The 12,772-nt window shown below is 44.0% G+C and overlaps 1 non-coding gene across 1 annotated transcript; it reads left to right on the top strand.

Moving 5' to 3' along the window:
* The first annotated feature begins 1,242 nt into the window (after positions 1-1,242).
* LOC107279931 (uncharacterized) lies at positions 1,243-4,970 on the top strand. Its single transcript, XR_001542978.3, has 4 exons — positions 1,243-1,629; positions 1,710-2,013; positions 4,349-4,493; positions 4,733-4,970. It is a non-coding gene; the product is annotated as an uncharacterized protein (transcript).
* The last annotated feature ends 7,802 nt before the right edge of the window (positions 4,971-12,772 follow it).

Raw genomic sequence — 12,772 nt, 5'->3', positions numbered from 1 at the left:
CATGCACACAAACGTGGGATGCCCATGCACTAAGTAACTAACTAATCCTACTTATTTGCCAAGAAATCCCTTTACATGATTACCACTAATCGCAGCACATGCAGCTAATCACTAGCAACAACTAAATCTCATGCACAGCTAGGACCGATTCACTCGGCTAATACTGACCTTGCCTTACTTGCAATTCGGCTACTTCTCGCAGCACTCCACATGCAGTTGAGCTTGGTCTTCATGAACGTTGTTTGCTCCATTCTCGCACCACCGCATCGCACGGCACGTCGGCATCTCGCCAATGAGCTGGAGCCAAACTAAATATGCAGTGACCTATACTACATGTAAACAAAATAGAACCATGCATATATTCTAATTAATGACAAGATTAAACTCTATCAAACTTTTCATCAATGTTAGCTATGGTTTAATTAATGAACCACGATCTTGTGCTAAGTACTACTCCTCCATAACAACCAATTCGATCATTCACACCAGAGACTAAATTGATCAACAATGGGGAGCGTACGTACGTGGAGGGTGGGGAAATCCCCAGGAGAAAGCGGCTGAGGCACTTCATAGGCAGGAGCAGCGCGGATGCCATGGCCTCCAGGACGCGTTCCTCCGATCCTTTCGTTATCGTACTTCCGGCGTATCCTCTTCTTTCTTCCCCGGCGGCGTTGCGACGGGGAGCCGCGGCGGCGGCGATCTGTCGTTTCTCACGCCGACGACTGGAGGAAACCTGTGTGAAAATCCCCCCTGGTGTTTGCAACTCTGGGAGCCGTTGGATCACATACGCATGGCGTGGATTGGTCTTTGCGTTTTACAGAAATCACCGTTTCTCCTCTGTTGTGGCCCATGTTTAGAAGTACGTGGGCCGTTCGTGGGCCAGAACCACGTCCAAGAAGATTTTATTGAGGCCTGGAATAAGTTCATCTAAGGTCCCTTAACTTGTCAACGAATCCGATTTTTGTCCTTCAACCACAAAACCAGATATAACGGTTCCCTCAACTATCAAAACCGGTGCAATATAAGTCCCATAGCGGTTTAGATAGCAGTTTTAGCTTACGTGGCGCCTACGTGGTTAAATTAACCTGGTCTTCATCTGACGTGGCATTGATGTGGCATTGACGTAGCAATTTAATTTAGAAATTAAGAAAAAAAGTGGCCCCACTTGTCAGTTACACTAAAAACATTAATTAAAAAATAGTGGGGCCTGCGTAGGCTCCACGTATCATTCTCAGCCTCCTTCCTCCTCTTCATCTCTCTCCCCTCTCCTCTCTCTCTCTCAAGGCGCCGGGGAGGTCCGGCGGCGGCGGCGGCCGGCGACGCGGCGGCGACGACGGGAGCGCTGGCCGGGGTGGGGGGAAACTCGGCAGGTCGCGGGCGGAGCAGAGGGGTGGCCGGAGCGGCAGGTCGCGAGCGGCGGAGGTGGCCGGAGGAGGAGGTCGCCGGCGAGACGGGGAGCTCGCGGATCCGGAGCTGACGCCCGCCGCCGCCGCCGCCGCAGCAGTAGCAGCGCTCGCCCGGGAAGGCGCCTCGTCGCGCACCAGGCCAACGGCGCCGCTAGTCTGTCAATGGCGACGAGATGAGATGAGAGGAGAGCGTGTATCAAACCATGCGACGACACTGTGTTGGGTAGGTGGTGTCCTCTTCTAGCCATGGATCTGCTCATGTTTTTTATTTCTTTTTCTGAAAATTCTTACTGCAAATACTAGCTTGTTTGGAATGTCTGAATTTCTACTGATCTATACGGTCGAGCACCTCTTCTTCGCCCAACTCTACGACGACCGCAAGCAGCGGGAGGCATGCATGTCGATGTCCAGGGCGGAGCACGCGCACGAGTCGTACGTGGACTACCTCAAGCCCATCATCGCCGACGTGCCCAGCCTGAGGGAGTTGCTGGAGCGGATACCGGCGCCAGAGGTGGAGCGCCTCCGGACGGGGTGCGGCTCCGGAAAGAAGAGAGGAGCGAGAAGAAGATAGGAGCGAGGATGAGGAAGAAGAGAGAAAAGAAGGGAGGTAAGGCTGACATGTGGGGCCCACGTGGGCCCCACTATTTTTAATTATTTTTATGTGTAGCTGACATGTGGGGCCACGTTTTTTATTATTTTTCTGGGATTGAATTGCACGTAAGCGCCACGTCAAATGCCACGTGGGATGATGACCAAGTCAAACCAGCCACGTTGGCGCCACGTCAGCTAAAACCGCCTTCCAAACTGCTGAGGGATCTTGTTCGCACCGGTTTTGATAGTTTAGAGACCGATTATATCTGGTTTTTTCGTTGAAGGACGCAAATCGGACTCAGTGTAAAGTTAAGGGACCTTAAATGAACTTATTCATTGAGGCCTCGAGGGAGGAAGACGCGGCCTGTCGGCAAAAGTCTCATTCCCCATGCATATGCCGAGCTAGCTTTGGTTTATCATATAGTTTACGATTAGGTAGTTTAGCTGTCATGTTTGTGGATTTGCAGTGAACATTTTGCAGTGACAGGTCTACCTTAGAGCAAGTTTAGTAGTATAGCTCATTACTAGCTTCAATTTATCTATAGCCAAATCTAATAGTCAATTCATACAATAGTTGATTACTATACTATTAATATATGGTCCCACCTGTCATACACACACTGTATTTTAGAGTCCGTGTTACAGCTGACTACAAATCTGTAGCCTGCTTATCTTATCTCTCATCTTTTATCTCATTAAAATATGTTTATAGCTGACTAATAGCCTGCTATTGTACCTGCTCTTATATCTGTCAATCCATAACTCTAAGAGCAGGTACAATAGCAGGCTATAAGCCAGCTGCAAACATATTTTAAGGAGATAAATAAAGAGAGAGAAGAGCAGCGTGCTACAGATTTGTAGCCACCTGTAGCATGGACTCCAAGACACAGTGTGTGTATGATAGGTGGGACCAGGTATTAATAGTGTAGAATGTAACTATTGTATGAATGTGCTATTAGATTGGCTATAGATGAATTGGAGCCAGTAGTTGGCTATACTATTGAACTTGTTCTAAGAGGAGTAAGAGGAGCAGCCAAACTGTGATTAATTATTAAATGAATACAGGATACTGATTGCCTTGCCCCATCCTTTGTCAATCCTGTATTGTACTCATATCCTTCTTAATTGTTGCCTACTACCGTGGCTTTTCTGTGTTAAAGAAGCTGTACCATTTTCTATTGGCTACTGCCTTGTAGGCTGTGTGGTATAAAGAAGTCGATGGAGTTCATTGCCTAAGCTTCAGTTGAGTGACCACACCACGGTTTACCAAATCATTTAGGGTAGGGTTACTGCCACCGCACGGTTTAACGGTTACCGCGGTAATCACGCGGTTACCGTGAGGTAAAAACCTAAGAAATTTACCGTACGTGATAACCATAATAACCACACGATTTTGTAAATCCTAGCGAGAAACCATCTCGTCATATTTCTGAAGAGACAACTCCAAGCAGATAATCGCCTTCTCCTCTCCAGTCTTCAGACAAACTCGTGATGTCGATAACTTTTTGGGATTGCTATATGTCATTCGAATAAAATTTGGGGATGAAATCTTACAGATTTTGGACCATTGGATCCATGCCAAGATTTGTGCATCGGCTTCTCTCCTCCAACTCCGGCGGGCTCCTCTTCTTCTCCGGCGCCGGTGACACCCCAACTCCAGGGAGCATACGGGTTAGGGTTTGGGGTTGGGATGAGGGTAGGAGGGGGGTTTGGGGAGAGGGAAGAGGGGGTTTCCTCGGGGTTTAGAGGGATGGCCGTGGGTAGCGGAGGACCGGCGGTGGGCGGTGGACTTCATCGGGCGGTGAGGTGGCGGCGGCGCCGCCGAAGCTGCGAGGATGGAGGAGGGCGGTGGGACGGCGTCGACGGCGGGGGGCAGAGCAAGAGTGTGGTTAGGAGGCGACGGGCGGTGGTTGCGGATCCGGCGGCGGGGAGCCGCCGGAGACGGGGAAGATGGCGGGGCGGGGGGAAGGGGGAGGGGGCTTGCCGGGAAGGGGGGGGCTCGCCGGCGCAGTTGACTCTTTCCGGCCAGCCGGCGAGGCGGGCGGTGGCGGCGGGGAATCGTGCGAGGACGGGAGGAGGAGTGGTGGCGGCGATCTGAACGGGGGATGAGGAGAGGAGTTAGGGTTAGGGGGGTTTGCACGAATCTTAAAGCATATTCAATGGTCTAAAATTTGAATGATAGGATGTGAGATTTTCTGTCACAAGATATATAGACAGCCCCATAACTTTTGAGCCAGTGTTGTTTAGGGCTGATAAATCGCCTTCTCGTGCCCTTCAATATCTGCCAGGAGTATTTAATTGCACATATGATGCGTCTTTGGTTCATTGATCTCTCTTTCGTGATTATGCAGGATTAAGCTTTCTATCGATAGTGGATTGGTCAGAATCTGTCAACATCAGCCTGATCACATTCAGGTTGTTGAGGGTGATGCTACCATGGAAAGGGTGGACGATGACGAAGACGGAATGGCTGCTCGAGAGTCAATCTTTTTTACAGTAATTGATACCCCTCTCGTTTTCATCTATGGAGTGTTTCTTGGGTTCTCACACTTGCTACCTTAGCGTGCTTGGAAAGATTATTGCTTCCTGTCACACCTGAGCCTTATTATCTACAGTTAGCTTAGATCATATACTGCCACCTTATTATCTTTTTTTTTTGGGTAGAAGATAAATATTTAAATGTGAAAACTGTATTGTTTTGATCATTGCTGATGGAAGCATCCTTTTTTTTGTAGGGATGGAATCAAAATTCAGTTCCAGGCGGCGTCTTGAACATCTTCATCTGCGTTGCTTTGATCTTAATATCTCTTGTCCTAGTCGCGATGGCATTAAAGGAGCTTGAAAATGATAGTACTCCTACATGTTTCGAACAGTTGTCGTTTGGCTGAGTCTAGTGTCACGACCTGAATATTATTAAGTCCAAGGTTATAAAAGAATTGTGAATTAATTAATTATGATTGCTACCTCACTGGACATTGACTCTATGTTGGAGTTCTGTAGCCAGTGGCGAAGGAATAGGAATAGGAGTATCACACATTTAACTATTCAATTACATATGCAGTAAAAGAACATGCTTCGCTGAAAATTTTTTGGATGGAAAATTTTCGGACCTGTGTCCCAATGCACCAGGGAAACACAACGTGACTTCGCCCCCTGATTCTGACATCGATCATCGGTGGATCTAAGGTGCATTGTTTTTCAGTTTTTCACAAGCGATTCTGTCGAAATGAATTACTAGCAGTAGGTCAAACCAAGCATGTTAGTTTTACTATATCTTAAATGAAACTTGGTTGGCCTAATTTTTTCGCCGACATAAAAAAGAAAAGTATATACATGTGGAGACAAAAAAAAAGAGAGAGAGAGAGGCTCGTGTATGAATTTTTAAGTAGTAAATGTAATCCTGGACTATCATATCTGTAATGTTCTATTATCCTTTAGTGAGGATTACCCTGCAGTTTAAGAGATACTAACATGTCACCTGGACAGGCTGTAGTAATAGTAAATTTCTATCTATAAACCTAAATATGCAATACTTCCTTTGTTTCAGAATAAGTTCATTTTTAGCTACTCTCTTTTATCTCAAAATAAGTTTATTTTAATGATTATACTAGAATTTATGAAGGTAAAAAATAAATACATTAAAAATATATAAGAAGTGAAATAATTGTACGAAGATATGATAAAGTGAGAGTATCTGGTATATTTAAGATATGTGAAAAATAAACATATTCTGAAACGGCGAGGGTACTAAATTATTTCTGGACCCGTGGACCATACAAAGCATTGATCTGTAGACTGTACCCTAGACCTGTGCAATTCAGTTTCCTCGAGCAATTTCAGAGCTGCTCCTCTTGGAATTCATCAATTCAACACCGGCCAAATTCATCCATTCGTTCCAACGCACACTTTGCCCTGAAAAAAAAAAAAAACTTCCAGCGTCGTTTGGTAGGCGCACCTGACGCCTGAAGATTTATGATGGCCCGGCCCGATAAGCGAGGCCGCGCGCATGTGGCCGCTGTACTCGTTGCCGCGCAGGCGCATGTGCGGCCGTAGTACCTCGCCGCGCGCCTGCGCCGGGCCGTGCCGCTGCCGGTGGCGCCGGTGCTCGCGCGCACGCGAATCGTGCGGCTCCTACGCCGCTGTGCGCCACCGTCAGTTCAGATCCGGTCTCGAAGTTGTTAAACAAGGCATTAGCGTGATACTAGCATGCATATCCCCTTGACCTCTCGAAGCAAATCTATGCAGAAAGTGTTTCCTTTTACTATTATACATGGAGATCAGAAAACAACGTCTACTTGGAAAGGACTACTACTCTTCTTGATCATAGATCGTATCAGAATCGGTATCTGATCTCGTGTATTTTCATTTTCCTCAAAAGAGAATGATTTTTCTTTCTTCTAATACATCGCTTGCTGGATTAAATGATATCTATGTCCCTGAGTAGTCATCGTGAGGTAATATACCCTGTATTGATGATTTGATTTGTGATACCAGGATTTTTCTACCGTTGAGCTGCCGGGAGGAATCATAAATGAGGTAATATACCCTGTAAGTTGTAAAAACCCATACTACAATGTTAAATTTTAGTACTCCCACCATTTCAAAATAATATATGACATATTTTGTTTTGTTAGGGTAAAATTTTGATCAATAATTACTCTATTATAATGTAGATTTTGTGAAATAAATTGATGCTATTAGATTCATCTTCAAAAGTATGATTATAATTTTGTGAAGCAATGGTTAGCCAAATCTAAACTTAACAAAATAAATACACCCTATATTTTGCAATGGAGGGACTGCATTGTTTTTCTTATTGGCATCAAAATAAAATGGTAGGATTTCAAACCGAAATCCTAATGCCAAATGCTGTAACTAATATTCTAGCAGTCCACACTAAACCATTAGGTTTTCATTTATATTCGGATCAAACAACGCGAATGCATCCTAAGTGCCAAATACCCATATTCTGCATGACACAAAATTTCAGTCTCAGGGTGTGTTTAGTTCACGCTAAAATTGAAAGTTTGATTGAAATTGGAACGATGTGACAGAAAAGTTAAAAGTTTGTGTGTGTCGTAAAGTTTTGATGTGATGAAAAAGTAAAAGTTTGAAGAAAAAGTTGTAACTAAACCCGGCAATACGCAGATGATACTATCATCTTTTTGGAGCATGACTCGCAACAGGCAAAGAATTTGAAACTGATTTTATCGGTATTTGAAAAGTTATCTGGCCTAAAAATAAATTTTCACAAGAGTGAATTATTTTGCTTTGGTCAGGCAAAGGAATGTTATGAACAATATTATGATATTTTTGGTTGTAAGTTAAGTACCTTTCCTTTTAAATACCTTGGAATTCCGATGCATTTTAGGAAGCTTTCTAATAAAGATTGAAAACTTATTGAAGAGAGAATTGAGAAAAAAGCTTAGTAGTTGGAAAGGCAAGCATTTATCTGTTGGTGGTAGACTGGTGTTGATTAATTCTGTTCTTTCAAGTTTAGCCATGTTTATGATATCTTTTTTTATGTGCCGAAAGGGGTTCTTCGTAAAATTGATTATTATAGATCGCGGTTTTTTTTGGCAAGGGGATGACCATAAGAAAAAATACAGGCTCACTAGGTGGGATGTCATTTGTCAACCCAAGGACCAATGGGGTCTTGGGATTCATAATTTGGAGATACAAAATAAATGTCTTTTAAGTAAATGGTTGTTTAAGTTAATTAATGAGGAAGGAGTTTGGCATGATTTATTGAAGAGGAAATATCTTTATAATAAATCTATAACCCAAGTTGACAGGAAACAAGGTGATTCCTATTTTTGGTCTGGTCTTATGAATGTCAAAAGTACTTTCTTAAATATGGGTTCTTGGATTGTCAATAATGGAGTGAAAGTGCATCTAGGCCCCTAATGATTTTGGTGATTAATTACAATGCAATTAGAGAGGACTAACATTTTTATTTAAGCAAATGTGAAGGTTGTTATGTCCTCAATGAGTTAGCGTAATGCATATCCCGCCGAATACGTTGATGTGTGTGATGCGGCAAATGAGCAAATGGTATATTGTACCTTTTTCTTTCGTTTGAGTCAATAAGAATGCCGCACTATTAAGAGGGATGATGCATTGACATATGAGGAGTGATCAAAGTGCTCAAAATCAATTTTTTTTTAAAAAAAGTGTTTCTCCTCAGTTTGGTGTGTTCTGGAAATTTTTGGAGTTTTCCGAAAGCCATTTTCGGACTTTCCGAAAATGCACGGAACCAATTTTCGCTTCTGGGAATTTTCGGATATATCCGAAAAACATTTTCGGACTTTCCGAAAATGACTGTGAAGGCAAATGTGGTTCTGTTTATTTTCGGACTTTTCCGAAATTGATTTTTGGAGTTTCCGAAAAACTTCAGCAAAGTCAAAAATCGCTTCTGTATATTTTTGGACTTGTCCGAAAGCAATTTTCGGACTTTTCCGAAAACATCCAGAACTATGTTTTGTAGTACTGGAAATTTTCGGACTTGTCCGAAAAGTTTTCGGGATGTCCAAAAAATCTTTCGTTGACTTTGCTATTGGTGCTGAGCTGGAATTTTCGGACATGTCCGAAAATCTTTCGGAATATCCGAAAATCTCAATTATTGTGCATAATGGGCAAAATCTAGGTTGTGGCTATAAATAGCCCCCTCCCCTCACTTGTGAGGGCTGCTATTTCCATTCCAATCATTTGTGCCCTTAGTTTGCTCTCTCTCTAGCACTTTTGAGTCTTACTTTCTTGTTTCCCCTCTCACCCGTGTTCGATTTGGTTTTGGTGTGTGTGTGAGAGTTGTGGATTCGAGTTTGTGTGAGTGCTTGTTGTTGACTTCGTGAAGATTTGTGAGCACTTGCATCATCTCCGGGAGTTCTTTGCTTCATTTGTTACTCTTGGAGGTTGAGGACTCCTAGGCGGCTAGGTGTCGCTCCTGAGCCACCGATCTACTTGTGGTTGGCCGAGAGAAGTTTGTGAAGGTCGGATCTCACCTCCGAAAGGGAAGAGATACTCTTAGTGGAAGGAGGAGTGCTTAGTGCAACCTCTTGAGGAAAGGGTTAGCTAAGACCCGGCTCTTAGTGAGCTCCTCAACGGAGAGTAGAATCCCCTCAAGGATTCGAACTTCGGGAACAACTTCGTGAGCTTCATCTTTGGTGACTTTACTTCCTCCCTCTCCACTAGCTTTGCTTGTTTAAGCCGCTATAGGTCTAGTTGCTGTTTGTGCTAGCATATTCTTGTTATAGGCAACTAGATCTAGGTTTTACTTTGCTATTTGTGCTGACTCCGAAAATTTTCTTCAGATATATCCGAAAATTTCGGAAATATCCAAAAATTACTGCTTCCGCTTTTAATTGAATTTTTGAATTAGCCTATTCACCCCCCCTCTAGGCCTAATTGACACTTTCAATTGGTATCAGAGCCTAATCTCCTAATTAGGTTTAACCGCTTGGAGAGATCATGTCGGGCCAAGCGGGGGATGGGAATGATGGTGATAAGGGAGCTAAGATCCCTTATGACTATCCCCCTACATCTACATCTTATGTAAGTACCTATAGCGGCAAAGCTCCGTACTTCAATGGTACGGACTATGCCGCTTGGAAGCATAAGATGAAGATGCATTTGAAGTCTATTAACCCATCTATTTGGAGAATAGTCAAAAAAGGCTATGTTTTGCAGAATCCTGAGGATCCCACCAAGGAGGACGACGAGAACGAGCACAAGAATGCTCAAGCCGCTAATGCAATACTTAGCGCCTTGAGTGGAAGTGAGTTCAACCGTGTGGATGGCATTGAGAGTGCCAAAGTGATTTGGGACACGCTTCGGAACTTGCATGAAGGCACGGATAGTGTTCGTGAGTCCAAGGTGGAGATCCTCAAGGGGCAATTTGAGAGATTTGTGATGTTGGATGGTGAGAGCCCAAGCGACATGTACGACCGGTTGAGCAAGATTGTCAATGAGATCAAGGGACTTGACTCCAAGGACATGACTGATGAGGTTATGATCAAGAAGATGGTTCGAGCAATCACTCCAAGGAACTCTATCTTGGTGACCATCATTCGTGAGCGTCCGGACTACAAGACTCTCACACCTCATGATTTGCTCGGACGCATCCTTGCCCATGACATGCTCGTGCAAGAGTCCAAGGATGTCATCCAATACATCAACCAAAGCTCAACCGCAAGCATCAAGAAGGAAGACTTGGCTTTGAAGGCAAAGGAAGAAGAATAAGAAGAGAACCGCAAGAGCAAGAGCAAGGCGGAGATCGATGATGAAGAGATGGCTCTCTTCGTCAAGAAGTTCGGCAAGTTCATGAGGCGAAACGGCTTCTTCAAGGGAGGATCTTCCAAGCACTACTCCAACAAGTCAAGTGGAAGACACTCCGCAAGAGTGTGCTACGTGTGCAAAGAGCCCGGGCACTTCATTGCGGATTGCCCCCACCTCAAGGATGGTTCCCATATCAAGGAAGATAAGAAGAAGAGTGAGAAGAAGGATGAGAAGAAGGAGAAGCACATGCATAGCAAGAGGGAACACTATGGCCAAGCTCACCTTGGGATGATCTTCGGCTACGACTCCGAGTCAAACTCAAGTGATGAAGAAGGAGTCGCCACGTTCGCCATCAAGCCTTCATCACCACCGAGACTCTTCGACTACTCAAGTGATGAGGATGCTCCCGTTTGCCTCATGGCAAAGGAGCCTATGGTACCTTCTCCTCTCAAGTCATTTAATGTCGATCTTGTTAGTGATCACTCAAGTGATGAGGTATGCTTTGTTCAAGAGTGAGGTATGCTTTGTCCAAGAGAGAGTGCTTGGACAAAGCATACCTCACTCTTGAAGAGAAGTTCGAAATCTTAAAGAATAGTGTCTCTCTCCCTAGCGAGCCATCTTGTTCCAAAATTGTCCCAAGCAATGAACCATGTGTGAGATGCAAAGATATTGATATTGAAGCTTGTGCTACTAACTCTATTTCTTTGAGTGCTTTGCAAAAGTAAAATGAGAAGCTTATGGGACTCCTTCACAATGGCCTACTTAAGTGCCATATGGGTAGTAAGGCCCTAAAGGAGTACCTAGGCTATCAAAGGGACAACTTCAACCATGAGGGTCTTGGGTATGTTCCTCCACCAAAAGGAAAGGTGGACAAGAGTGTGATGATCAAGAGGCCCCAAGGTCTTAGCAATTTTGTTAAGGCCAAAAATATCCTTCCTAATGATTATGCTTCACATTGTTCTTTTGATGCATCTTATGTTCTTAGGAAGAATGCTAGTGGTCGTGTTGTTGCTAAGTATGTAGGCCCAAGGGGCAAGAATATTTCTATCAAGAGAGTACTTTGGGTGCCTAAGGCACTTGTTACTAACATGAAAGGACCCAAGCAAGTATGGGTACCTAAAACTAGAAATTGATCTCTTGTAGGAATATGTCTCCGGTGGAAGAAGTTGGGTGATTGATAGTGGATGCACCAATCACATGACCGGAGAAGAATCAATGTTTTCAACTCTTGATCCAAATGGCACTTCACAACATAACATAGTCTTCGGAGATGATGGAAAGGGAAAGGTTATGGGATTGGGTAAGATTGCAATCTCTAATGATCTTTCCATTGCCAACGTTCTCTAGGTAAAATCTCTAAACTACAATCTTTTGTCCGTTTCTCAATTATGTTCTATGGGTTACAATTGTCTTTTTACCGATGTTGATGTGACCGTCTATAGAATGAATGATTCCTCCATAGTCTTTAAGGGTGTTCTCAAGGGAAAGCTTTACCTTCTGGATTTTTCCTCAAGTAAAGCCAAACATGAGACATGCTTAGTGGCTAAGTCCAACACGGGGTGGCTTTGGCATCGGAGGCTAGCCCATGTTGGTATGAGGAATCTTCACAAGCTTCTAAAGCACGATCACATCCTTGGACTAACAAATGTTCAATTTGAGAAAGATAGGGTGTGTAGCGCATGTCAAGCCGGCAAACAAATTGGAGCACATCACCCCGTCAAGAATGTGATGACCACTACAAGACCGTTGGAGCTTCTCCACATGGACCTCTTCGGACCAATTGCTTATCTAAGCATTGGAGGTAACAAATATGGTCTTGTTATTGTTGATGACTTTTCACGCTTCACGTGGGTGTTCTTTTTGCATGACAAGAGTGAGACACAAGCTATCTTCAAGAAGTTTGCAAGAAGAGCACAAAACGAGTTCGACCTCAAGATCAAGAACATTCGAAGTGACAATGGCAAGGAGTTCAAGAACACGTACATCGAGAGTTTCCTTGATGAAGAAGGCATCAAGCACGAGTTCTCGGCTCCATATTCACCTCAACAAAATGGAGTAGCCGAGAGGAAGAATAGGACTCTCATTGAGATGGCGAGGACCATGTTGGATGAGTACAAGACATCGGACCGTTTTTGGGCCGAAGCCGTCAACACCGCATGCCACGCCATCAACCGCCTTTATCTTCACCGCCTTCTTAAGAAGACTCCCTATGAGCTTCTTACCGGTAACAAACCAAATGTCTCTTACTTTCGTGTTTTCGGTAGTAAGTGTTACATTCTTAATAAGAAGGCTAGATCCTCTAAGTTCGCTCCTAAAGTAGATGAGGGATTCTTGCTTGGGTATGGGTCAAATGAATGCGCATACCGCGTTTTCAACAAAACCTCCGGTATTGTTGAGATCGCGCGTGATGTGACATTTGATGAAACTAATGGTTCTCAAGTAGAGCAAGTTGACTCACATGTGTTAGGTGAAGAGGAGGATCCGAGCGAAGCAATCAAAAG

This window comes from Oryza sativa, chromosome 2 (genome assembly GCF_034140825.1).
Source record: "Oryza sativa Japonica Group chromosome 2, ASM3414082v1".
In the NCBI taxonomy this organism is placed as follows: domain Eukaryota; kingdom Viridiplantae; phylum Streptophyta; class Magnoliopsida; order Poales; family Poaceae; genus Oryza; species Oryza sativa.
This window is presented reverse-complemented; position numbering and strand designations above follow the sequence as displayed.